The following is a 25,745-nucleotide window of genomic DNA, read 5'->3' as shown; positions in this document are numbered from 1 at the left end:
GTTTTATATTACTTACATATTTGACATATCGATAGCTATATAACATCTGCTCTACGACATTACGTATGCTGTACAGCAATTAAAAAGAAGAAACTGCTACACGTAGCAGCAAGCATGAACCTCACAGACATTCGGTTGAGCTAAAGCAGCCAGACACAAAAGAGTCCTTACCATATGATTCCATTTCTGTGAAGGTCAAGAACAGGCAAAGTAAAATTTAGCAGTAACTTCTGCCGGGGGGGAAGGGTGTTTTCTGGGAGAGTGCGTGAGAAAGCTCCGGGGTGCTGGAAATGCGCTATGTTTATCCGGGTTGAGGTTTCACAAGTGTATACATCCATTAGACATGTAAAAATCCATCTGGCTGGACACTTGAGGCTTGTAAACTTTATTATGTAAGTTATATTCTTCACCTACCCCGCCTCCAAAAAAAAAAAAAAAAAAAGCCTCCAAAAAGAAGACATTAAACATATTAGATGATACTGTATTGGTTTACTTTGGTCTTGGTTTCTGAGTAATGTCACCGCTGGGAAAAATCAGCTGGCTGGCTCATGTCTCACTTAAGTCCCCCTTATTATAGACGAATACTATTTCATTGTATATGGCCAGGTAGAGAGTAAGTCAGAGACTGGCTTCCTGTGAGCGTGTGTGCATGTGCATGTGTGTGTGCATGCATGTGTGAGTGTGTGTGTACGTGTGTGCATGTGCGTGTGTGTGTGTGCATGCATGTGTGAGTGTGTGTGTACATGTGTGCACGTGTGTGTGTGTGCGCGCGTCTGTTACATTATGTTTAGTTAGATGATGAACCGCCAGAGGGCAGGGATTGTATGTGTCAAATTCCCCTTAACACCGCACCGCCCCCAGAGATTGATTTCAACAAAATTTATTGTATGCCTACCGTGTGCCATCCTGTATTCTGGGGCCTGGAGATACAGCAATAAAACAGACAAAAATCCAAAAAAACAGTTCTCGTGATACCAGTCAAGACTTGTGGATTATAGGATGGAGGAAAGACCATTTTCGGATTCTCCCCAGCTTGCTCTGGGATCTGGGGCTGGCCTTACCTCCCCCTGCGCTTTGCCTTTTGCAATGAAGAGCTCCAAGTTGCTCCTCTGTGGGCTGGACAGGGGATGGGATGTGCACCGGTGGGTCAGGTGACCACAGTCATGTCACCGATCAATGCTTGCAAATGGTTAACCATGGTTTCAGCCCATTCTTAAGGTACAAAGGACTCCCCAGAGCAGTCAGGGACAATCCTTAAGATGTCAGGTCGTTAGGAAGGCAAATGCAACGAAAGGTTCATGAGCTACAGAGCAGACCCATTCTGTTTGATTCCTGGTCCTACTGCCTCTTCTCCGGGTCACGGTGGGCAGGTCACTTAATCCTCTGAGCCTCTGTTTTCTGATCTGTAAAATAGGACGGTCGTATCTACCTCCAAGGGCTATTTGTCGGGATAAAATGAGATAGATCAGTGCTTTTGTGGCACACAGTGATTGGGAAATTCGTAGTAGCTATTAAAATCAACTGGAGAGACAGAACATACGCCTCCAAACTGAATCGTTCACCCACCTCCTACTCCAACCTAAAGTATGCGTGTTCCCATTCCTCAGCCTTGCACACAGCTCTTCAAACTCCTACACCCTCTGCCAAATTAGGATACTTCCCACCTTCAAAACCAGAGACACGTCGTCTTCAGCAAGGCTTCCCAAACGAACTCGTTCCTTCGTGGCAAATACCCCCGCTTCAGACCTGCACATCTCTGCTGCCAGTGGAAAGCTAATCTCATGGTTGAACTCCCTTGTTTACCCCTCAGACAAGGAGATGCCTGTGGGCAGGGGCTGTGTTTCCCGATCAGATTAGGATCCCGACACCAGCCAGTATGGAGTCCCTGATGTGTGGTCTGCAGAGGCCACACTCCCTTCCACTTCAAGGTCTTAGCATGGGCCACTGCCAGGGCCTGGAAGGCTTGCTGCTCTGCCCCTCTCTGACCCTCAATTCTCAGCAAGTTGCCAAATGAACTGTTAGGTACCCTCCGGGATTCAGCTTAAAACACCACTTCCCCCCAGGAAGCCTTCCTTGACTCCCAGACTGAAATTCCTTATTTTACCCCATTAAGGCATCTGGTAATTCTCCTTCAGAGCACTGACAGCTAAGAATGATTAAGTACCAGCAAGACTCCTTTAATGCTCATTTCTTTTGAAATTGAAAGTTCAATGAGAACAGGTACATTCTTTCCCTAGTATATTCTCAGCACTTAGCTCAGTGCTTGGTGCATAATAGAAGTGCAATAAACACTTGAATGAGTGAGTGAATGAATGAATGAATGAATACAGCCTCTACCCACCATTCCCTGGTCTCAGCATGAATCCGTCCATAGAGCATCCTCAGGCACCGAGGAAAAGGACAGACATAAAGACGGTCTGCTTCCTGCTGAGGTGTATTTCTTCCTGGGAGCTTGTTGCCTTTTCTTGGTTGAGCCACGAGTCTTTGGGTTTTCTGTCCGTTACAACCCCCTGCCTTACATACACACACGCCCTGCCACCGACTCTGCAGAACACATTCCTCAGTCAGAAGAACAGCTTCCAGAGGGCTTTCCCCAGCAGGGGGGATTGGGCAGCAGGCTAGAGCCACGGGCTAAATATACCCGGCTTTGCATCCTGTTTGCTCTAAAGCGCACCTGGCAGACATGCATCACAGCCCTGGAATTGTACTTCACCCGTCCACCCACTCCAGCTCCAAGAAGCAGCCCCCACGCGGCCCCATTGAAAGAGCCTGGCTGGATCCCCCCGTCCACCCCCCCAACACACACTCCACACCGATATTTTGCCTTTGCCCAGTTCTGACATGTGGTTAGGTGCCCACCAAAGCCTTGGGCAGTAGCCAGAACCCGTGGGGCTCTAGAGTGTGGATCCCCACCCCAGCGGGCTGTGGCCGGCGACCTGGGGGCTGGTTACTCTCTGTTCTTCCCGCTGCAACAGATCACTTCATTTCCCTGAGCCTGTTTCTCCGCTGGGAAAATGGGGGTGGGGGAGTGATCATACCTGTGCTTCCCACTTCCCAGGGTTATAGTACAGACCAATCAGGAACACGGAGTGTAGGCCCTAGAAGGGGCTGGCCACCGTACAGAACACCGAGGGCACAAAAATGAAGGAGACTGGTCCCTGCCCTCAAAGAGATGAAGTCAGCGGTAAACAAGCAGGAACATTGGTCATCCAGCAAGTCAGAGGGACGGGAGGGGCACCACCACGGGGCCATGATGCACACAAGAGGCCAGGGTCACGGATACCTGCGGAGTGCGTAAGAGATTGTCAACCAGGAACTCAGGCCAACCAGACCACATCTTGCCCACTAGCTGTGTGACCTTGGGCAAGTTACTTAGCTTCTCTGTGCTGGCTCTGTGCCTCAGAGAGGTGTTGGGAGGATGAGGATATGTAAATGAACATATGTAAAGTACTTATTTCTGGGGCAAAGGAGGTACAAAATAAATGTTGCTTGTTACTGTCCTTATTACCTTTGATTCATTCAACCAGTATGTACAAGGCTCTGTTCCAGGCACAGGGAACCTGTTGGTAAACAAAATGGACTGGGAAAACCTGTTCTCTTGGAACTTACATTCTGGAAGGGGAGAGGGATGACAAACCAAATAAGCATCCTATCTAATATATTTGATGAGGGTGCTTTGGGGAAAGAAAAGGCAGCAGAAAAGGGGAATAAGGAAGTTCTAAGCCGGTGGGGAGGGCTCCCATTGTAAGTGGAGGAACGGGCTCACTGGGAAGGGGAAGGTGAGCCCAGACCTGCAGGAGGTGAGAATGAGCCATGACCATGGGCCCGAGGAACTGGGGTCCATACAGAGTAGCCTCGGGGGCCTCCTCCTATGCTGCTAAGAATGCATCTTTAGTTGCAAAAGGGAAATGAGCAGGCCTGCAAGGATTAAATTAGAAAACAAAATGCCAGGCATACACTAGGCCCAGAATAAATGTTAGCCCCTCCCTTCCCCTTTGTATCCCATAGAACCCCTCTCCAGTCATCAGGGAACTCGAGATATCCAGACCAGAGCATCCTTCCTTCTCAAACCTTTCTATGGCCTTGGCACCCTTGCCCGGGACGCTTGCAGGCTGGGTGGTCTTGGGTCCAAGGAGTGTGCAATGGGCTGCAAGTGTTCTGGAGGAGACGGAGGGCCGGAGCCTGGAGTCTGGAGGGTGAATCCCAGCCCCGGGGCCTCTGGCTGTGGGACCTCAGCCAGGGACAACAATAACAGTTGTCACTTACCCCAGCCAAGCATTTTATCATATCATCCTTCCGCCACCCCGGCGGGGGGGGTGGGGGGGTGGGGGGTGCTGACGAGGAAAATGAGCCTCATGCAGCGGCGACAAGTGGAGAAGCCAGGGCCAGAACCTCGCTGTGGGACTCCCACGTCCCAGCTGTCAGTCACGGGTTGCCTGATGTGCGAACGCCGAACAAAAACAAAATCAAAGCCGGAACACTGGATTAATTTGAATTTCAGATAATCAAGAAATCACTTTTCAGTACAAATCTCCCCCAAATATTGCATGGGACATATTTATAGTAAAAACTGATTATGTTGCTCATGTGCAATTCAAAGGTAACTGGGCATCCTGCATTTTATCGGGCAGGCCTGGCTTTCAGCCGCTCTATCACGTCTCCCAGCGTCGGAGGTCACTGCCTCCCAGAGACATTGGAGAAACTAAGAGGTAAAGGCTCCAAGGAGGCCAATAAAGGTCCTGGGGCACCTCTTGCTTGAGGTGAGCTCTCACTTGAAGGGGGGCTGAGGCTCATCCCATACAGCCAGTAAGTAGGCAAAGGGGCCCCTGTTCTAGCTCCTGAGGTTTCGGAGATCCAGATCTGACTCTTCAATGGCCAGAAAAGTCTACAGGGCCAAGATGTGCCCACCCAGAGCCTATGTCCCCCAACCACACTCTAGTACTGGGACCCTGAAAGTCCCTGCCCAGGTGGGCCCTAAGCCAGCTTACAGGGCCTGTGAGGGTTTCTGCCGTGGGCCTACTGAGGGCCGGCTTTATGGCGGGGCGGCGGGGGACGCCGCTGGTTAGGACTGCCCGATAAAATACAGGGAGCCTAGTTACATTCGAATTTCAGATACACAAGGAATAATGTTTCAGTATAAGAACGTCCCAAACATGACAACCCTTTCCTGGGCCCGAGGAGCGGCTAGGGATTGCGGTTTGGTGATGTGTCCACGGGCAGGAGGGGGTGTCTACACCGGCACTGGGGACACTGGTGTCCCCTCCCCCACCAAGATACAGGATAGAACCAGAAATGGGAAGAAAATGTGGGTGGGCCACCGTCTGGGAATACATTTGTTCTCCTACGCTGAGCCCTGTAAATACCGGGGGCCTCCCACTTATCTCTGCTGTCCCCACCCACCTCTGAGTTGCCGGCCCTGCATTCCCCAAAAGGACTGCTCTGAGTGCGGCAAGAGGGGGCTGGCTGGCTCGGCCTCTCTCCCCGTCTGGGGAGCCTCCAGCCTCCCAGCCTTGGACGCCACCCCCCAGCCCCTCCATCCCTACCCTCAGCCTCACTCGGCCTCTATCCTGTGACCTCCCCTGTCCTCCCAAGGTTTGCTTTCCCCAGGAGGCCCCGAGGGAGTCCGTGGAAGAGATGGGTTGGAGAGATCGGGTAATGGGTGTTCTGGTCTAGACAAGTCTGATCCAGCCAGCCCCAAACAAGGGAGAGCAGCTGGTCCAGGTGGCGGTGGGAGTGACCGCTGCTGGGAGTTCAGATGCCCTCCGTGACCTGTGCGAGAACCCTGCGGAAAATACTGCTGTCTCCTCAGGAGGAGCTTCTCCTCAGGATGGAGGTGAAGAGTGAGGACGATGAACTTCTGCCCCTGGGCCCCGGGCTGCGGCAAGGGCTCGTCTCTGGCTGCCTCCCGTGCCTCATCCGGACCTCAGCCCCAGCACTGAGTATGTGCAGAATGCTTACGACAGAGCCTGGGACGTGCGGGACTGCGGGTCCTCATTATCGTCATTATCAGATGCTGCCCGAGAATGATCCATGACGGCATTTGATGCTCATCTTATTCCTCGGGTGGTGGATTCCTAAGGACCGGGCAGGCCGCTGTTTAGCTCATGGTAGTGGTCCCAGGGTCTCAGGAGATGTTAGTCTAGTAACAACAGTGGATTGTGTTTAATTGTTCCTACTGTGTGTACCTGCTTCCCCCCAACCCCCCGCCCGTCTCTGCATGCTCTGTGCGCTCGGACCACAGTACAATGTCACTGGCTTCTAGTTTTCTTGTGTTTCCTTTTTACAAGGCCTCAGACCTCTGCCAACTCTTCACGCCCCCCCCATCGCCTGCCCCCACCCCCAGATGCCCCCACCAGGGCTTCTGCCTCCCTTGAGCACCCCACTGGATGCCACCAGCCGATGCTGCCAACTGGTTGGAGCTGGGGCGTCAGGGGCTCTGGACTGCGACGTCTCCCCTTGGTCTTATGCTTGGTTGGAGGGTCAGAGTCTTCGAGGGAACATCTGCCCGTTTTATTTAGAGCCCTCTTCCTAGTGCTCAGAGAGTGTCAGGCTGGGCTGTCCACTCCCCTGATGGGCGGCAGGCCACTTGTTACCCACCTCCTTCCCGGGGTGAGTCTTTCTCATAGCAGCTGCAGGGACTGGAGCAAAACTTGCGCAGGGCAGCCCGTCAGCCAGGCACGGGACCCCACGACGGCCAGACTGAGGGGTCACGTGCACACACACGCACACCCTCAGCCCCCGCACAATCACACCTTCACACGCAATCACACAATCGCACACACGCACCTCACACGCAATCACACACTCACAATCACATACACACCATCCTGCACCCTCTCACACGCTCACACCCTCACCCCTCCTCATTGCCTCCACAGTCAGCAGCTCACAGGTCAGCTACGATGTGACCAACCCACAAAGCACATACTGCAGTAAACGCCTACTACTTAGGAGCCCCAGTGAGTAGCGGACATTGAAGTTTAAAAAAATCTCTATTTTCACTCTTTTTCAAAATCAGCCGTTTTTCAGAATCCCTCTACCTCCCCTTCTTCTAGACCTCTGCATCCCTTCTGTTCTCCCTCTCTCTCGGCCCAGAACTTCTTGCTTGTTGCACCCCATCAACACCCCCAAAGATCCAGAGCTAGGGAGGCCCCGCCCCCACCCCTGCTGGGGAGGGACAGAAAGGCTCCGCGTGACCCCTGTCATTTCTGGATGCTTTGCTGGATCTGTGAGCCTGCGGGGCCCCAAGGGAGGGCAGCAGAGGACCTCCGGCTCAGGGGCAGGGCTGAGGGCTCCGTCTGCTCCGGAAATCTGGGCGGCCTGTGAGTCCCAGCCTGAGCTGCCCACTCATGCAGTGATTTCTCAGTCTCGGGCTCAGCCTGGGTGCCGCTGGGGGCCTGCCCTCTGCCTCCCTCCCTGTCTCTCCTCGGCCCTCCTCCGTTTCCTCCTCGTCTCTGCCCAGTCCCGCTCTGACCAACCTGCAGGTCCCATTTTGCTCCCCCACCCCCACTCCCACAGCTCCCTGCACCTGCTCCTTCCTGTTTCTCTCTCTCCCTCTTGCTGGCTCCTCTGAGTCACTCGCTTCTGTCCCATCCTCTCCTTGCCTGACAGCTGGTGGCCCCTCCCTGTCCCGTGAAGTGTGGGGCCTTTCAGGAATCCCCTTCCGAGAGCCCCGCTCAGGCCCAGCGGACAGGACAGGAGGGGCCCATGGGGGAGGGGGGAGGGCAAAAATAGCTCCTTATCTGAGCCTGAGGGAGGCCAGAGCCAGCAGGAGCTGGAAGGGTTCCACCGCCCGGAGGTGAAGAGGATGAAGAACCTGCCCCGTGGGGCGCTGTCTTGCCAGGAGCGGCTCTGTGCAGGGACTCCCTGGCCTTCCCGTGCTGGGATCTGCCCCAGAGCTGGCAGGGCAGTGGGGCCGCCAGGCACCTGGCCTCACCCCTCCTGCCGGGCGTCTGCAAGAACCAACGACAGGCGCCAAAGACACGGAGGCCGGCCTGAGACCAGTCAGAACTGGGGTCACAGATCCTGTTCCCAGTTACCCCGTGCCCGAGAGGCCTGGGTGCGGCGCTGCGCAGGGGTCTCACTGGCGAGGTGGCCTGAGGGGACCCTCTCCCTCAGCCTGCACGGGCACTTCATCCCGCCTCCGGGGAGCCTGCAGTCCGGGGGCAGACAGAGGACTAATCAGGCTACTGCAGCTCCGACGGGTGGAGGCTGTTGGGGGAAGGTTCGGGGCGTCCTGGGACGCAGGGCTGGGCGCTAACCTAGGCTTTGGCGGCCTGGTGGTTGGTTTCCAGAATATGGCCACTGTGTGTGTAATCTGATGCTGCCCTGCCTTTTTGCCAATAACTTCCCCACTGTCCCTGTTCCCCCAACACACAGACACACACAGACACACATACAGACAGACACACACAGAGAAAGACACACACACACACACAGAGACACACACACACACACACACACCCCAATCCAAGCTCTTCTAACCAAACAGGTCCCCATTAGTCCCTGCTCTGTACCTCTGAGAAGCCCTTCCCTTCACGTGGATGTCTTTTCCCTTCCACCCACCTAAATCTCCCCATCCTTGTGGACCCAGCCCAGGGACCAGCGTCTGTGAAGTCTCGGACAGTGGGAAGCCCTTCCTTGGCCCTTGGGCCTCTCCATTCCAGCCTGGGCCCCGCAGGTGCTGCTGGCCGCCCGCTATTCCACGGGGTCCCCCCCCCCCCCACCGCCTACTACTAATGACAAGGGCGTTCCTTAGACCTTTCTTTCCGGAGCCGTAAATAAGCAACATCATCATTATGGTCATTATAATTTTCTTTTTCTTATCATTATTATGTGTGTGAATTCTCCTCCAGGAAGCAACTCCCGTTCGGTGAGAGCTTCCAAACACCCTTTCCTTCAGTCCATTATTTCACTTCATCCTCGTTGAACCCCCAGGAGTGGCTATTGTAGCTCTAGCATAGGGGAGGGGAATGGCAGCTCGCTGGCCCCGCGCCGCTGGTCCTCCCCTCCTCCTGGAAGCTCGCCCTTCACTTGGCCCCGAGGACACCAGCCTTCCTGGCTCTCCTCCTCCCTTCCAGCTCGCTCCTTCTCTTCTCCTGGGCTTCTCAACACTGCAGTCCCCGAGGCCCAGCTCCCCGTCCTTTCCTCGGTCCGCACTCACACTCTTCACGACCTCATTCAGGCTCACGGCCACCGTCTAAAGGACGACACCTCAAACACAGTTCTAGTCCAGACCTTTCTCTTGCCTCTGATTCACATGCCTACCTGCCTGCCTGAGCCGTCCAGCCGGAGTGACAGCCATCTCAAAGATTAGCAGGTCTGAGGCTGTACCCCAGCTCTTCCCGGCTCTCTCCAGAACCTGCCCCTCCTTGTCCTTCCCCAGGTCAGCCCCCGGAAGCTCCCACAGCTCCGGTCAAATACCCCCGAGGCCTTCTTTGCTTCTTCTTTTTGTCTCCTTCGCCAAATCCAATCTGTCGGAGAGCCCTCTGGCTCTTCCCTCCACTACATCCAGAATCAACCTCCTCCCCCACCTCCCCTGCATCCCCCCTGCTCCAAGCCGCCCTTACCTCTGCCTTGGGATCCCCCAGGGCTCTAGCTGGCCTCTGTTTCTACCTTCTTCCTGCCCTGCCGTGGGAGGGGCCTTTACACCTAGACGTCAGATCACGTCCAGTCTCGGCTGGGAGCTAGCCTCCATTCTCTGCCCGGATCTGCCAATCCTCAACTCTTGCTGCTCCCGCCACCGCCCCCTCCCCTCTAGCCCCGCTCTGTCAGACATGCAGGGCTGTCCTGCCTCAGCGCTTTGACCTGGCCGTTTCCTCAGCCTGGAATACTCTTCCCCTGGAACTACATGGGTCACGCTTTCACTTCTGACCAACATGTTAAGGTTACAGCCAGAATCAACCCAAGACCCGGTCGCACACAATACTGCTCCCCCGTTTCATGCTTCGCTTTGTCTTTATCTCACAGTCTTTAAGATCTAATTTCCTTATTTCTTATGGTGATTATGTACTGTCTCCCCGGTCCCTGCCGAGAAGCTCCATAAGGACAGAGGTGTCTGTCTTTCTGGCTTGCGGCCGGATCTCAAGTCTCGATGGTGGCACCCAGCATCTAGGAGGGGCTCAATAAATATTTGATGACTTAATGAACAGATTATTCCTTTCTCCTCTCTCACTTGTCTGTGTGCTAGAATTATTTGAGGCTCCAGCTGGGAAGCTGGCCAGGTGGACGTTCTATTTTCTTAGCCCAGTGACTTAGGAACGAGACAGGGAAGGCCGGAGGAAGCCAGGAACCTGCTAGGGCAAGTCTGGTGGGTCCTGCTAAAAACAACCACAGCAACGACTGCTCAGTCTGGCTGAGCCCAGCCGTGACCTCTGCACGTGGCCCCGCCCTCATCGCCCTCCTGTTCCAAACCCCAGGGGCCCAGAGGAGCAAGTCATCCAGCCTGCCCCTGTCACCCTGCCTGTCCCTACCGCCCTGACCTGTTTCCCTTCATTCACTCCTCCTCCTCACAGCTTTGGCAAACCCCTCCCTGCCAGGGGAAGCTGCCTCCCCAGGTCCACCCCGCACATGGCTGCTTGCTCTGATCTGGATGCCCTCAGTACTGGGGACAGGCACCTTAAATCTCCCCGCACCGCCACCACATGGCTGCCTCCGCCCCCAATGGTTTATACCACAGGAACTGCTATGGAGGCAGACTAATGCCATTCAAATCCTAGCTCCTCTGCTAAGTAGCTTTGTGAGTGTGGACAAGTCTACCGTGCTCCTAAAACCTCAATTTCCTCATCTGTAAGGTGGGACCTGCTCCTGCATTTTCGGGCTGCTGTAAGGGTTAAAAGAGAATATGTTGGCAGAGAAGCTGGCCCTGCACCTGGCGCCCAGTGGGTGCTAAATCATGGCTACTCCTCCACGAACACCCACTTCTTGAGTGGCCACCCTGCACCACGCGCTGTTAAAGGGGCGGGCAGCTCTGCGGCCCCCCGGGGGGTGGGGTTGGGGAGAGCACCCCTCTTCGGGGAGAGCACCCCTCTTCCTGAACAGCATCAAGCTGAGGAGGTGCGGCCCAGAGCTGCTGCTGGAATTCTGCCTTGGATGGTGAGCGGATAGATGACACGGTGTGTGTGACTTGGGGCCGGGTGGTGGGGGGACCCCCCAGAGACTGTCCTCACTTTCTGCCGTCTGCGAAATGAGTAACATTTATTAGGGAGCAATATCCACTGGTGGTGTAAAAAGACTTGAGGCTTATCTGTAAAACTCACGGAGAGTGAAAGAGTTTGGGGTCAGGCAAGTCCGGTTCAAAGCCCAGTTCCATAGAAAAAAGACTGGAAGGATATTCGGTTCTCCGTGTAGGGCTGGCTTTCTCTCTCCAGATCTTTTGTGAACATGCTGTTGCCAGATGTCCCAATAGGCTGCCACCTCTGCATTGCCAGTGTTGCTGGCATCAGTGGGCAGTGGGGGAGGATGGCTGGCCACCGGGGAGCAGCTGTGGATTGAGGCCATCGGCTCCGGAAGAGGTGACTTTGCGCTCTATCCACGCTCACTGGCACCACACCCCATACCTTCGTGCCACTACAGAACTTCTGGCTTCCCGGCTGGCTGAGCTACATGGGCTCCGCCTGGAAAAAGATCAAAATTTCCAAATGTCTTTAAAACAAACCAAAAAAAAAAGGGAAAACAGAATAGTCTCTGCTGCTATGAACCTCCAGGCAAATTTAGGGAAGCCAAGCCGCCCTTCCGTACCCCTGCTTGGTTTCCAAAACTCTTCTCCTCACTCTCTCCATCCCCAGGCTCTGCATTTATATCACATATTTAAATAGTCACAGTTTTGCCTGAAATAGACGAGAATCATGAAGCTTGTAATGTTTCCCAAGGATTACCGAAATCTCTTAATCCCCTGCTTTCCTATAATACCCTATAGGGAATCTGATTTTAACAAATGCATTTTTAAATTGCACAAGCGTGTTCAAAAACATGGCTCTAGGGTGCCTGGGTGGCTCAGTCGGTTAAGCTTCTGCCTTCGGCTCAGGTCATGATCCCAGGGTCCTGGGATCGAGTCCCGCATCGGGCTCCCTGCTCTGCAGGGACCCTGCTTCTCCCTCTGCCTCTGCCTCTCTCTCTGTCTCTCATGAATAAATAAATAAAATCTTAAAAAAAATACATTTAAAAAAAAAGCATGGCTCTAGAGTATAAGGAACATCTTCCATATTAAAGCATCAACGGGAGTCATATTTGTACCAAACTGTGTGTGCGTGTGTGTACGTGTATATTTTAATCCCAGCTTCCTCACTTACCTGGGGACTTATCCCCAGGTGTTTAGCTCCCTGGGCCTTACCCCTAACGTCCACTTGACATCCCTTCACTAAGAATCCACTAAGCACTTTCTGTGGCAGGAGCTTCTCCAGGCCCTGGACACAGAGTGAACATAACAAAAGAGATTGAACCTGTTGTGTGAAAGGAGCCAGACAGTCACTTATGTATGTCAGATCATTTTAAGCATCTAGAAGACAAAGCAGAGGAGAAGCACAGTGGCGTGCCGCTTGAGCTGCTCTGTGGATCACACCAAGCACCAGGCCCACGTAGGAGCCTAGTTTCCTTGTCTTGCCCCATCATCTCTTACAGCACCACCCACACTCCTCACATTATGATATATTTTCTTTTTTCTCTTTGTCAGCAGAAACCCAGGATAGGAATGGCAGTGGGCATGGGGGCGGGTGTGTGAGAGGACTTCAGGGATACTTTTCTATTTCTTCCACAATTATTTATTGAGCCTACTAGGTTCCAGGCAGGTGGCCTGCACAGCCTTGTTAAAATTGGAAAGTTTTACAGAAACACCCTGAGTTCTAGATCCTCTTGAAAAATTGGAAGCTCTAGCAGCACTGGGCATGCCTTCCCTAGGGACAATAATGAACCAGTGCCGAGAGGTGGCTGGTTACTTCCAAGAGCGCAGACATTCTCTGGTTCACTAGCCCTTAATGTGTCTTACACCTGGCCAGTGGCTGTGGGAGCCGTTCATTGGAGTGTGCAAGCCCTGACTTATGTTCTCATCATAGTGAATATATACAAACAACGAGCCAAATACTGAAAAAGACAAATACTCGGTTTTTGACACTCCTCCCATGGAGAAGAAGAGTCTATGTCCCTCCCCTTGAGTCTGGGTGGCTCGTGCTTGCTTCAGCCAGCAGAGTCCTATGGAAGTGCCAATATGTGACTTCAGAGGTGAGAACATAAAAGTCCTTCTGCTCTGTTCACTGGAATTCTTACTTCCAGAACCCTGAGCTACCATGTAAGAAGTCCAATGGCCCTGGGCCCACCATGGTGTATGGAAGTCCAAGCCATGTGGAGAGGCCTCATGTGGGTCCAGGGCCATGGGACTTCTAGTTGGCAGTCCCAGCTGAGCCCAGCCTGTGAGCCATCCCAGTCCAGGCACCGAACATGTGAGTTAAGATGTCTCCAGATGATTCCAGTCTTCAGTCATCCAAGTCACCCCAGCTGTTCACACACCTCCCACACTGAGGCCCCAGACATGTGGACCACAGAGAAGCCATTCCTGCTGTGCCCTGTCCAGATTCCTGACCATAGTAAAATGGTTATTGTTTATACATTTTGCGGTAGTTCATTACGCAGCAATAAATAATTAGAACAAGGTTGACTAGGAAGGATCAACTGAGCTCTGAGCTGAAGGATAGGTAGGTAAAGAAAGGGGCATTGGAGCAGAGCATTTCGAATGGGGGGTTGGGGGAAGGCAGCAGAGACAAAAACCTTCTGGCAGGAGGAATCTGGTATATTAAAAAACAACAAAGAAAGAAAGCAACCGGAAACCCCTCCAGGTATTTCAAGCACTAAAGTATTCAATACAGGGAGTTAAATGTTTAAAAAAAAAAAAAAAAGTAAGGGCTGAAAGACAAGTCAGGGAAGCTGCCATAGAATTCTAATTTGATACCAGCTTTCAGAGAGTCAGGAAGTTACAAGAAACACAGGGCCTTTCCACAGTGACCTAACTCCATTAGGAAGGCAGGTGATGTGACAGAAGGCACCCACAGACCTCTGCAAATCTTCTATCGATGAACCCACAGCTCATGTACTTGTCCACCACTGCCCTGCTGGAGAAACAATAATATTTCTGCTTCTCTTCTACTTCCAACTCTCTCATAAGTGCCTCCTGGTTTGTGGAACCAAACTCAGAAGCTATTGGCAGGGGATTCTGGGAAATGCAGTTTCTCGCTCCTAGCCCCAGCAGTACTGGGGAGAGCGCGGAGGGGAAGGGAGACTGAAGTCAACAGGCAATCTGGCACACCTGGCCTCTTCTTTGCCTCCTCACTACTGGTCATCTTGTCTTCCTCCTCACTTCCGGTGCTCACCCTCATGGTCATGCCCCAGAGCTCTTATTACCACTAACTCCGTAATCTCAATTTCACACTCCTATCTTCCCAGTTCACTCCCTCTGGTACCCAAACTCCAACAATTCTTGCATCTCCTGAAACTTACCTACCCTTCCCTTCCCCTCCACCTCCCCAATGCCCCTCTCACCCAGTTTAGATGATCTGGTCAATCATTATAGCCACTCTTTTGCATGCCCTCAACTCCCCTGCCCCCTCTTCCTTCACTGTACTCTTCTAGAAAAACACCAACTTTGGTTAAATCTAGCTCTCCACCTATTTAACACCTCTACCACAACAGCTAAACGTGCCTAGAAAACATCAACCATGCTAACTGACCTGACTCTAAATTCACAGCCAACTAAGGTCAAGTGGACACTTAGGGCTCCCCAGCAGTCCTACTTCATTTCCCTTGTTCATTTGCCCTCCCACTATCCAAGAGGGCTTGCAAGAGAACTTTCATAAGCTCCCATCACATCTGCCAACTCAAGTGTGGATCTGGATATTGCACTTTTCCTCCTGTTACTGTGGATGAACTGTTCATGCTCCTATCTGAAGCCAAACCCTCTACTTAGAAACTAGAGTCCATCCTCTTTTGTCTACCCAAGGGCCTTAGTCCAATAGCGTCTCTCTCCTTCATCATCACATTTTCACCCTCTATCAGGTCACTCCCATTAGCCTACAGATACAATAGTATTCCTCCTGTCTTTCAGAAATAGTCCTCTCCTAGTCCCATGTCCCCTGTCAGCTCCTACCCCTATTTCTCTTCAGCAAAACTCTTCAAAAGAGGTACCTGTACTCACTGTCTTCAATTCCTATCCTCCACTCTCTCTTGACCCCACTTCCATCAGCCCTTTTCTCTCACTTCTCCACAAAACACACCTTCTCAAGGTGACCAATTACTTGCCAAGTAATTGATTCTCAGTTCCCATCTCTCTTGGCCCCTCAGGACTTTTTAACCCAGTTGGTCACTTGTTCTTGAAACACTCTCCTCGCCTGGCATCCAGGATACCACCCTCTCCTGCTTTTCCTCCTGCCTCACTGGCTTCTCCTTCTGGGTCCTTTGCTGGCTCTTTTTCTTCTTCCTGACCCCAAATTGTTGAAGTGCCCCAGGGCTCTCTCATTGGACTTCTCTGTGGTGAGGTGGGTAGTCATGAATTTAAATAAGGACAATGTCAACTATGCTCATGGCTTTAAATACCTCCTACAGCTGATGACTCCTAGATCATTGCCCTGAATTCCAGACTTGAATATCCAAATGCCTATTTGACACCTTCTCTGGGATGTTTAATACTGATCTCAAATTTAACATGTCCAACACCAAAGTCCTGCTCTTACCCCCAAAACCTGCTTCTTCTGCAGTCCTGACATCTCTGTAAGTGGTCAGTTCATCTTTCCAGTTGTTAGGGCCCCAAACTTGGAGTCATCTCTGATTCCTTAGTTTCTGTCTTACTCGGTCCTGACAGCTCTGCCAAGTGGGTCTGGATTTTGGCCACCACTCACCACCTCCACCACTAGGACTGTGTCCAAGCCTCCCTCACCCCTCTCTTGGATCACTATAAGAGCTTCCTAACTGCTCTCCTTGATCCTGCTGCTGCCCCCCTTCATTTTATCGTCAACAAAGCAAGCAGAGGATCCATTTAAAATATGGCAGAGTCATACCCTTACTCAGCTCGAAACCCTCCATCTCGAGGGTTTCGAATAAGAACCAAAGTGCAAACTCCCTGGTTCTTCTTTGATCTCATCTTCTGTCTGTTACAGCCACACTGTCCTCCTTGTTCTGGAGATGGAAAGCATGTTCCCACCTCAGGGCCTTTGCATGTGCTGGTCTCTACCTGGCATGTCCTTGCCCCAGATATCTGACTTGCCCTTTCTCTTCTTTTCTTTTTTTTTAAAGATTTATTTATTTATTTGAGAGAGAGACAGAGCGAGCATGTGCACATGGCAGGGGGCGTAAGGGGCAGAGGGAGAGGGAGAGAGAAGCCCAAGCAGACTCCATGCTGAGTGTGGAGCCCAACGTGGGGCTCGATCTCATAACCCTGAGATCAGACCTGAGCCAAAACCAAGAGTCAGTCACTTAACTGACTGAGCCACACAAGGTGCCTCAACCTTTCTCTTCTTTTAGACCTTTGTTCCAATGACACATTAATAAGTGAGACTTTCCTTGATCATCCTTATGAACTAGGACCCCCTTGTCCCCTCCCTGTTTTGTTTTTCTCCTTAGCACTTATTGCCAGCCAACTTGCTATAAATTTTGCCTGACTCCCCCTCTAGAATATAAATGCCATGAGAGCAGGGACTTCATTTGGTTCCCATGAACATCCTCAATGCCGAGAGCATGCCTAGCACACAGTAGGCATTCACTACTATTTGTTGCACTAATGGAATGACTGGGCGTGGAGATCACGGCTGTTAGACATGGGGCTGAGAGGTGGGCAGGAGCCAGATCAGCAGGGCTTTTCGGTCTTGCTAAAGATCTGGAGGAGGGCTGACATGATCACCGTCGGGTTTAGAAAAGCTCCCCTGGGCTCCAGGAGGGAGCACACCTCTTCTAGAAAGCTGATTCTTGCCTTTGTGCAGTTGAGTGTGGGAAGATATGAGCATTTGTGTTTTAGAAATGCCTTTCCCACCTTAGAAGGGGCAGGAGGGCTCTGGGGCCAAAGAGATCTCTGCATGTGGACAAGATGCAACAGCACACAGGGCTGTAATTATAGGTAATCAGCCCTGCACCTCTGAGTCAGCAGCTCAAGCGAGCTCTTTACAAGTGACAGGTTGCAGTGCCACAAGCCTCCTGCACTGGGAGCCTGCTTCACTCTACTGAGGGCTCGCTGCTCCGGAGAGCGTCAGAACCTATTGGATGTGGCATTTCCCCACCTCCCCCTTCACCCCCTGTCACCTCTCCCTGCCCTCCTGCACCCCTCAACCGGGAGAAATTTCAGTGGCGATCAAGTCCAAGGGCAAGAAGTAATGAGCTTCTCAGGCCTCCAGGGAGTAGGCGAGGAGCCACTCACCTGGGGGAAGGGACTGGGGCTGAGGGCGAGCAGACTCGGCCTGCAGACCCTCTCAGGGTGGGGCCCCCAGGAGCCTCGCAGGAGATGTGGCCCCGGGGCAGCCCTTCCTCAAAGGCTCCCTCTCTCCAACACCCCAGCTATCCAAACAGCTGCACAATTTATTCAGCCTTTCTCTGGCCCACTGGGCTCCTCAAACTAAATTTGCCTTCTGCACATTCCTTGAGGGTTTTAATAACCTACCAGTAAGAACAAAAAGTCCATTTCTACTAACCTAATAAGTCAAGCCAAGGTGGAAATACCTTTCCAGGGCCCCTCCCTGCCCAACTCAGCTGGACTCGCATTGCAGAGGGAAGCAAAATTAATTTTGACTTAGCTGCCGAGATGCACATAATTATTTTGCTTTGCCAAGGAAGGGGGGAGGAAAATCACAGGCAGCAAGGCAGAATGTTCCATCCCCAGGCGCTTGGGAGTTTGGGATTCTTTCCTACCTTCTCGTGTGCTGGGCTGCAGGATGCTTGCCAGCTGCTGGCCCCCTGGGTCCTGCTCCAGGGGCCCTGCCAGGCACAGACCGCCTAACGAGGCTACAGGGCCTCGGGGAGAGCACCAGGCTGAGTCTGGGGCAGCCAAGTTTGCTCTGTCACCAACCCCAGGTTACAGGCCGGTCCCAGGTCAGGCATCCTGCAAGTACAGGGTTGTTGGTGGCAGAGGACACCAGACAGGAGAGAGCTTCCTGAAAGATTGCGGGGCCAGACTAGCAGAGAATCAGCCACGCAGACTGAGGGCAGCCCCTCTCCCGACCTTCTGTCTCCCAGCCCAGCAGTCACGACTATCCACCATTTCCCCCTCTCTCCCGCCCCCAAGAAAGTTCCTCTTTCCCTCGTTCTTATCAGGAAAATCTAAATACAGTGAACTGTATTTGTTGGCCGATAGAGTCACCTGTGGGGAGAAAAGTTTCCATCTGTTTTGGGGGAAGGGAGGAAGAGGAAGGTGAGACAGAAAGCTAATACTTGAATGCCTTCTATCCATTTTCATAGGTTAGTTAGCCTGGTATTTCAGAAAACGCCTCAGTATGTGAGCTTAGAACAAGCAGGACTGGGGTTCGGATCCCATTGCCGTGAGTTAACTGTGTGGTTTTGGGCTCAGAGCCTCTGTAACTACACCTGTCAAACGGAGATAGCTGTACCTTCCTCCAAGGGCTTTTGCAAAGACTAAATAAGATGCAGCAAACCTGGGGCACCTGGGTGGCTCAGATGGTTAGGCGTCTGCCTTCGGCTCAGCTCATGATCCCAGGGTCCTGGGGATCAAGTCCCACATCCGGCTCCCTGCTCAGTGCAGAGCCTGCTTCTCCCTCTCCCTCTGTCATTCCCTCTGCTTGTGCTCTCTGGCTCTGTCTCTCTCTCTCTGTCAAATAAATAAATAAAATCTTTAAAAAAAAAGAAAAAAGATGCAGCAAACTTAACTCTTAATTCAAACTTGAGTTAGTACATGAAGAAACTGAACTGCTAAGAGGTTCGGTTATACGCCAACAGAGGAAATGTCTCAGGGCTGACAAAGGACCCCACACTGAGTCTGTTGGGGTGGGGGGGGGCATGTGGGCGAAGAGGGATGGTTCTTTGGCAGGATGCAGGAGTTCGGGGTTTGCCAAGGTTGCTTCTGACTCATGATGACCTTAGGGGCCACACACCTTGTGTGGCACCTGAACCTGGCCACTAGCCTGTTGAACATCTCTTCAACAACACATCAGTCAACAAGTTTGTGCCTCTTCCCCTGCTAGGTCCTGTAGGTGGATTAAAAATGGAATCTGAAACAGTCCTTGGCTGGGGTGACCAACTCCTCCCGATTTGCCCAGGCCTTTCAGGGTGTTAACGCTCGAGTCTCACGTCCCAGGAAACGCCTCCTCCATCCTGGGCAAACCAGGATGGCCGGTCCCCCTGGTCCATGCATCCACAGACATCACCATCTTACTAGGAGAGCAAGACTGACCCAGGGAGCTCTGAAGTGGATGCTGATGCTTGTGCTGCTTAAAAGTCTTGTGCTGAGTGTCATTTCAAGATGACCAACTGAGCACAAGCTACCACTCTCTCTTTTGGCTCAAATCCTAGGAATCACAGAAAAAAACCCCTTTTTTTAAATGTCAGAATTTTTTGAGGCATGGTTTACATATAAAAAATTCACTCCTGGGGTGCCTGGGTGGCTCAGTCATTAAGCATCTGCCTTCGGCTTAGGTCATGATCCCAGGGTCCTGGGATCGACCTGCATCGGGATCCCTGCTCAGCGGGGAGCCTGCTTCTCTCTCTCCCACTCCCCCTGCTTGTGTTCCCACTCTCGCTGTGTTTCTCTCTGTCAAATAAATAAATAAAGTCTTAAAAAAAAAAATTCACTCCTGGGGTGCCTGGGTGGCTCAGTCAGTTAAGCATCTGCCTTCAGCTCAGGTCATGATCCAGGAGTCCTAAGATCGAGCCCCGCATCGGGCTCCCTGCTCGGTGGGGTATCTGCTTCTCCCTCTGCCCCTCACCCCACTCGTGCTCTCTCTCTCTCAAATAAATAAATAAAATCTTAAAAAAATAAAAATAAAAATTTCACTCCTTTTGAAAGTGTATAGCTATGATTTCTGACAAGTGTATACAGTCATGTAATTACCACCACAATCAAGATGTAAAATACTTCCATCCCCTGCTCCCTCCCCAGCAAAAGTCCCCCTGTGCCCCTTTACAATCCATTCCCTTCCTCCAACCCTCAGCCATTGGCAACCAACGGCAAATCTGATTTCTGTCCTTACAGTCTTGCCTTTTCCAAAATGTCATTTGATAGGAATTATACAATGTGAAACTTTTGTATCTGGCTTTTTTTTTTTTTCAATTAGCACAATGTTTGTGAGATTCATCTATGTTGTGTGTGTGTCAGAAGCTCTTTTTTGATTTCTAAGTAGTAGTCCATAGCATAAAAGTGTTGGGATTTGCTTGTCTGTTCACCAACTGATGGACACATGGGTCGTTTCCAGCTTTGAACAATTACAAATAAGACAGCAGTAGATGCTCACACACAGATCTTGCATGGACATGTTTTCATTTCTCCTGGAAACTGTCCTAGGAGTAGGACTGCTGGCTTGTATGCTATATGCATATATTTTACTTCATTAAAAATGGCCACACTCTTTTTTTTTTTTTTTTAAAGATTTTATTTATTTATTTGAGAGAGAGAGAGAATGAGAGACAGAGAGCATGAGAGGGGGGAGGGTCAGAGGGAGAAGCAGACTCCCTGCCAAGCAGGGAGCCCGATGCGGGACTCGATCCCGGGACTCCAGGATCATGACCTGAGCCGAAGACAGTCGCTTAACAACTGAGCCACCCAGGCGCCCGGCCACACTCTTTTTCAAAGTGGCTGTACAATTTTGCATTCTTCTCAGCAATGAATGAGAATTCCAGTTGCTCTAGATGCTCGCCAGCACTTTTTATTTTTAGCCATTCCAGCCAATGTGTAGTGATATCTCATTGTAGTTTTAACTTGTGTTTCCCTAATTCTAATGATGCCGGACATCTCTTCATGTGTCTCTTTGCCATCCAGACCCCTTCTCTGATGAAAAGTCTGCTCACATCTTTTCCCCATTAAAAAAAAAAAAAAAAGGACTCTTTGGTTCTAATTATTGTAAGAATTCTTTACATATTCTGCTCATAATTCCTTTATCAGATATGTGTTTCCCAAATATCTTCCCAGTCTGTGACTTGTTTCTTCATTTTTTTTTTTGAAAATGTCTTCCAAAGAACAAAATATTTTCATTTTGATAGAGTAAAATTTATCAATTTTTTATAGTTTATGCTTTTTGTGTCTTATTTAAGAAATCTTTGTTAGCCTAAGATGGTAAAGATAGTTTATGTTTCTCCCAAAAGTTTTATTGTTTCAGCTCTTATATTTGAAAAATACAATTTAAAAATGAAATAAATTTATAATCAATCAAAAACAAGAAGAGGAAACTCTTCTGGGCCAGAAATTTTGTGGAGTCCCTAAAAGGCAGAAAGTACATGAGATTATGGAGAAGGTCACTATTCTCAAAAGAAGAGAGATGGTGGTTACCAAGAGAATCCCATCCTCGGAGAAGGTGGATACTGAAAGCAGTTAAGGCATATAGGGGCTTGAACCCCTACATATCCTGTTCCCTACTCCTCCTCTCTCAGGCAACTCTATCTAGACACATGGTAGCAAAATTTCAGAACACCAAAGAGAAAATCCTAAGTCCTTCCAGGGAGAGAAGGATTGTCTACAAAGGAAAGAAACTCAGATTGACATGAGCCCTCATCAGCTACGTTGGATGTAAAAAGACAAGCAATAGGGGTGGGCACCTGGGTGGTTCAATCTTAAGTATCTGCCTTCAGCTCAGGTCATGATCACAGGGTCTTGGGATTGAGTCCTGCATTGGGCTCCCTGCTCAGTGGGGACTCTGCTTCTCCCTCCCTCTTCCTCTTCCTTGGCTTGTGCATGCTCAGTCTCTCTAAAATAAATAAATAAAATCTTAAAAAAAAAAAAAGACAAGCAATACCTCTATAAATGTTAACAGGAAATAACAGAAGCTAGAATTCCATGTCCAGACAAAGTAGACTCTCTGAAATAATTAAGGATGTTTCCAATAAGAAGAAATATGAGTCCATGAGGAATAAGTGAGTTTCAAGAAGTAGTGAGGTGAAATACATGTGTGTGTGCATACACAAAAGTACATGTATGTATATTTTTTGTGTTATATCTATATTTAGGTGTATATAAATGTTTACTGTAAAAAAAACAAAAAGAAACAAAACTTTCTAGAACTAAACCCTTGATAAATTTGGTAATTATACCTGGTAATATCAACAATTACTCTTGGTGATGATATGGAAAGACATCCCATGCTTATGAATTGGAAAATTTAGTATTATTAAATTTGGTTTGATTTCTCTTGAGGCCTCTCTCCTTAGGCTACAAATGGCCATCTTCTTGTTGTGTTCTCAAATGGCCTCTTGTGTGTGTGTGTGTGTGTGTGTGTGTGTGTGTGTGTGTGAACATATTCCTAATGTCTCTTTCTTCTTATTAGGACATCTGATCAGTTATATTGGATTAAGGACTCACCCTATCAGCTTCATTTTAACTGGATCACTTCTTTGAAGACTCTACCTCCAAACACAGTCATATAGGCTAAGATCCATCCATATGACCTCATTTAATTTTAATTACCTCTTTAAGGGTCCTATGTCCAAATATGGTCTATTTCTGAGGTACTGGGTGTTAGGACTTCAACATATGAATCTTGGGGGGGAGGATATAATTCAGCCCATAATAACATCATTCAATGGGGGAAAGGACAGTCTTTTCAACAGATAGTATTAGGAAAACTGGATCTCCACATGCAAAAGAATGAAATTGGTTCCTTACCTCATACCATATACAAAAATTAACTCAAAATGGATCAAAGACCTAAATATGAATACTAAAACTAGTGGAAAAGAAAATATAGGGGAAAATCCTCATGACATTGGATTTGGTAATGATTTGTTGGTTAGACATCAAAAGCACAGGTAACAAAAGAAAAAACAGATAACTTGGATTTCATCAAAATTAAAAACTTTTGTGCATCACAGGACACTATCAAGAGAGTGAAAAGACAACCCACAAAATGGGAGAAAAATCCAAATATATATATATATATTTGGATATATATATATATATATTTCCAGAACTCAACAACAAAAATACAAACCACCAAAATGAAAAATGGGCAAAGGACTTCAATAGGCATTTCTCCAAAAAAAGATATGCCATTGCCAATATGCACATGAAAAGATGCTCAATATCACTAGTCATTAGGGAAAAGCAAATTAAAACCACAGTGAGATACTGCTCCACATGCATTATGTTGACCATCATCAAAACAATGGAAAATAACAAGTGTTGGGGATGATATGCAGAAATTGAAATCCCAGAGGACTGCTGGTGAGAATGTAAAATGGTGCAACCACTGTGGAAAACATTTTGGTAGTTTCCCCAAAAGTTAAACATAGAATTACCATGATTCCACAATTGCACTTCTAGGTATATATCCCCAAAGAGTTGAAAGCAGGGACTCAAACATACTTGCACATCAATATTCACGGCATTATTAACCAAAGGTAAAAGGTGAAAATGACCCAAATGTTCGTCAACAAGTGAGTGGATAAACAAAATGTGGTATATCCATACAATGGAATATAATTTAGCCTTTAAAAAACGAAATTCTGATATATGTTACAACACGGATGAGTCTGGAAAACATAATGCTAAGTGAAATAAACCAGACACAAAAGAACATATTATATGATTCCACATATATAAAGTACCTAGAATAGGTAAATACAGAGAGATGGAAAATATAATGGAGGTTACCAAGATCTGGAGGAAAGCAATAAAGAGGAATTATAGTTTTATAGGTACAGAGTTTCTGTTTGGGATGATGAAAAAATTGTGGAAATGGAGAGTGGTGATGGTTGCACAATAATGTGAGTGTGCTCAATGCCACTTCATTGCACACTTAAAATGGTTAAGTGGTAAAATTTATGTACATATATTTTATCACAATAAAACATACACTGTAAAAAATATTAGCATGGGTGGTTGTGCAGTGGAATGAGAGAGGAGAAAAGTAAAGACATGCTAAGTTTCCTGTTCAAGGGGCTCTAATACAGACAAATTGAACTCTATGGGTATGAAAAGTACAGCACAGGGAATATAGCCAATAATGTCATAATAACTTTGTATGGTGACAGATGGTAACTGCACTTATTGTGGTATTTTGTAATGTATATAATTGTCAAATCACTATGATGTACACCTGAAACAAATATAATATTTTATGCCAACTATCCCTCAATTAAAAAAATAGATTGAACTCTAGCCATTGTTTTAAAAAAGGTATCCTTAAGAATATATGTTAAATATTTAAAGGGATTTAAGCACCTACAAAAATATAAGTAGAATGTAAAACTTTCTAATAAGTAAAGGAAATAAAATGGGCAAAAAGCAGAAAGCAAAAACAAAAGCAAAACTATTAACATATGGAAATATAAAACATACACAAAATGGCATGACCAATTGTAAATAATCTGTAGTCTCAATAAATATGAACAGGTTAAATTTGTCCATTAAAAAACAGAATCTAGAATTGTATTTTTAGAAAGTATCCAGGGGCGCCTGGGTGGCTCAGTTGGTTAAGCGACTGCCTTCGGCTCAGGTCATGATCCTGGAGTCCCTGGATCGAGTCCCGCATTGGGCTCCCTGCTCAGCGAGGAGCCTGCTTCTCCCTCTAACCCTACCCCCTCTCGTGTACTCTCTCTCTCTCTCTCTCATTCTCGCTCTCTCAAATAAATAAATAAATCTTTAAAAAAAAAAAAGTATCCAGCCATAGACTTTAAACTAGAGATGTACTTAAAAAAAATGATGTAGGAAAATGAAAAATGAAGAAATGAAACAAGATATATGAAGTAAATGGAAAGAAGTGAAAGTAGCTGTAACAACATAAGTGTCAGACTACACAGAATTCAAGGCCAAAGGCATTAAAAATGATAAAAAGAAATATTTTGTATTAATAAAAGGAGCAATCTCTCAAGAAGATATAATAGCAATGATTATTGAGATGCTTAAACACAAGGTTAAAATATATAAAGTAAATCCTGATAGCGTCACAAGTATAAATTGATAAGTATGTAGCAATAGTGGGAGGGTTTTACACATCTCTCCCAGAAAATGACTAACCAAACAGACAAAAAATAATTATGGATATAGGGAGGGTTTTAATAACACAAATCAACAAATTGCTCCTAACAAACAAATGGAATACACATGAAATTTGCACAAAATTGATCATGTATTGACCACAAAAGAAATTTCAACGAATTCTAAAATGTTGACTTTGTATAGCCTCATTCACTAACTATAATACAATGAAATTAGAGACCATAAAAAAACTAGCTCCCCAAATTCTACTTACCTTTGGATTAAACAGGAAGTCAAAATGGTGATGACATATTATGTGGAAATGATCCAGAATGAGAGTAGTACATATTGAAATCTTCAAGGATTCAGCCAAATCAGTAGTCAGAACATTTATAATCTTAAATACCCATTAAATAATTGTAAAGTTAAAAAACAAATGAGTTAAAATTTTTAAAAAACTAAGCTAATTAAAGAGAAACAAAATAAATCCAATTGAAATAGAATAAAGGAATAAAAAAAGATTGAAACTAAATATTAACAATTTAAAAACAAATTTGCACTTGTGTCTAAAACTAAATGAGTCTCTTTGCAAAGCACAATGTAATAGATATTCCTTTGGTAAATATAATGAAAGAGAAAAACAAAA

The 25,745-nt window shown here is 48.4% G+C and overlaps 2 long non-coding RNA genes across 10 annotated transcripts in view; one reads left to right on the top strand and one right to left on the bottom strand.

Annotated features, from left to right (window-relative positions):
• Positions 1–25,745, top strand: part of LOC144382498 (uncharacterized) — a 119,489-nt gene that overhangs the window by 13,830 nt on the left and 79,914 nt on the right. The gene's annotated exons all lie outside the window — the stretch shown is intronic.
• LOC118537958 (uncharacterized) lies at positions 869–9,615 on the bottom strand. 7 transcript variants are annotated; one of them, XR_013449882.1, is made up of 7 exons: positions 9,570–9,615; positions 5,959–6,139; positions 4,267–4,436; positions 3,509–3,560; positions 3,039–3,283; positions 2,342–2,544; positions 869–1,438 (listed from the first exon to the last, which is right to left on the bottom strand). It is a non-coding gene; the product is annotated as an uncharacterized LOC118537958 (long non-coding RNA). The 7 variants fall into 7 exon arrangements; XR_013449878.1 differs by having other exon boundaries at positions 3,509–4,436; XR_013449883.1 differs by lacking the exon at positions 3,509–3,560.

Source organism: Halichoerus grypus, chromosome 7 (assembly GCF_964656455.1).
Source record: "Halichoerus grypus chromosome 7, mHalGry1.hap1.1, whole genome shotgun sequence".
In the NCBI taxonomy this organism is placed as follows: Eukaryota; Metazoa; Chordata; class Mammalia; order Carnivora; family Phocidae; genus Halichoerus; species Halichoerus grypus.
Note: the sequence above shows the minus strand (reverse complement) of the source record. Positions and strands in the feature narration are given on the sequence as shown.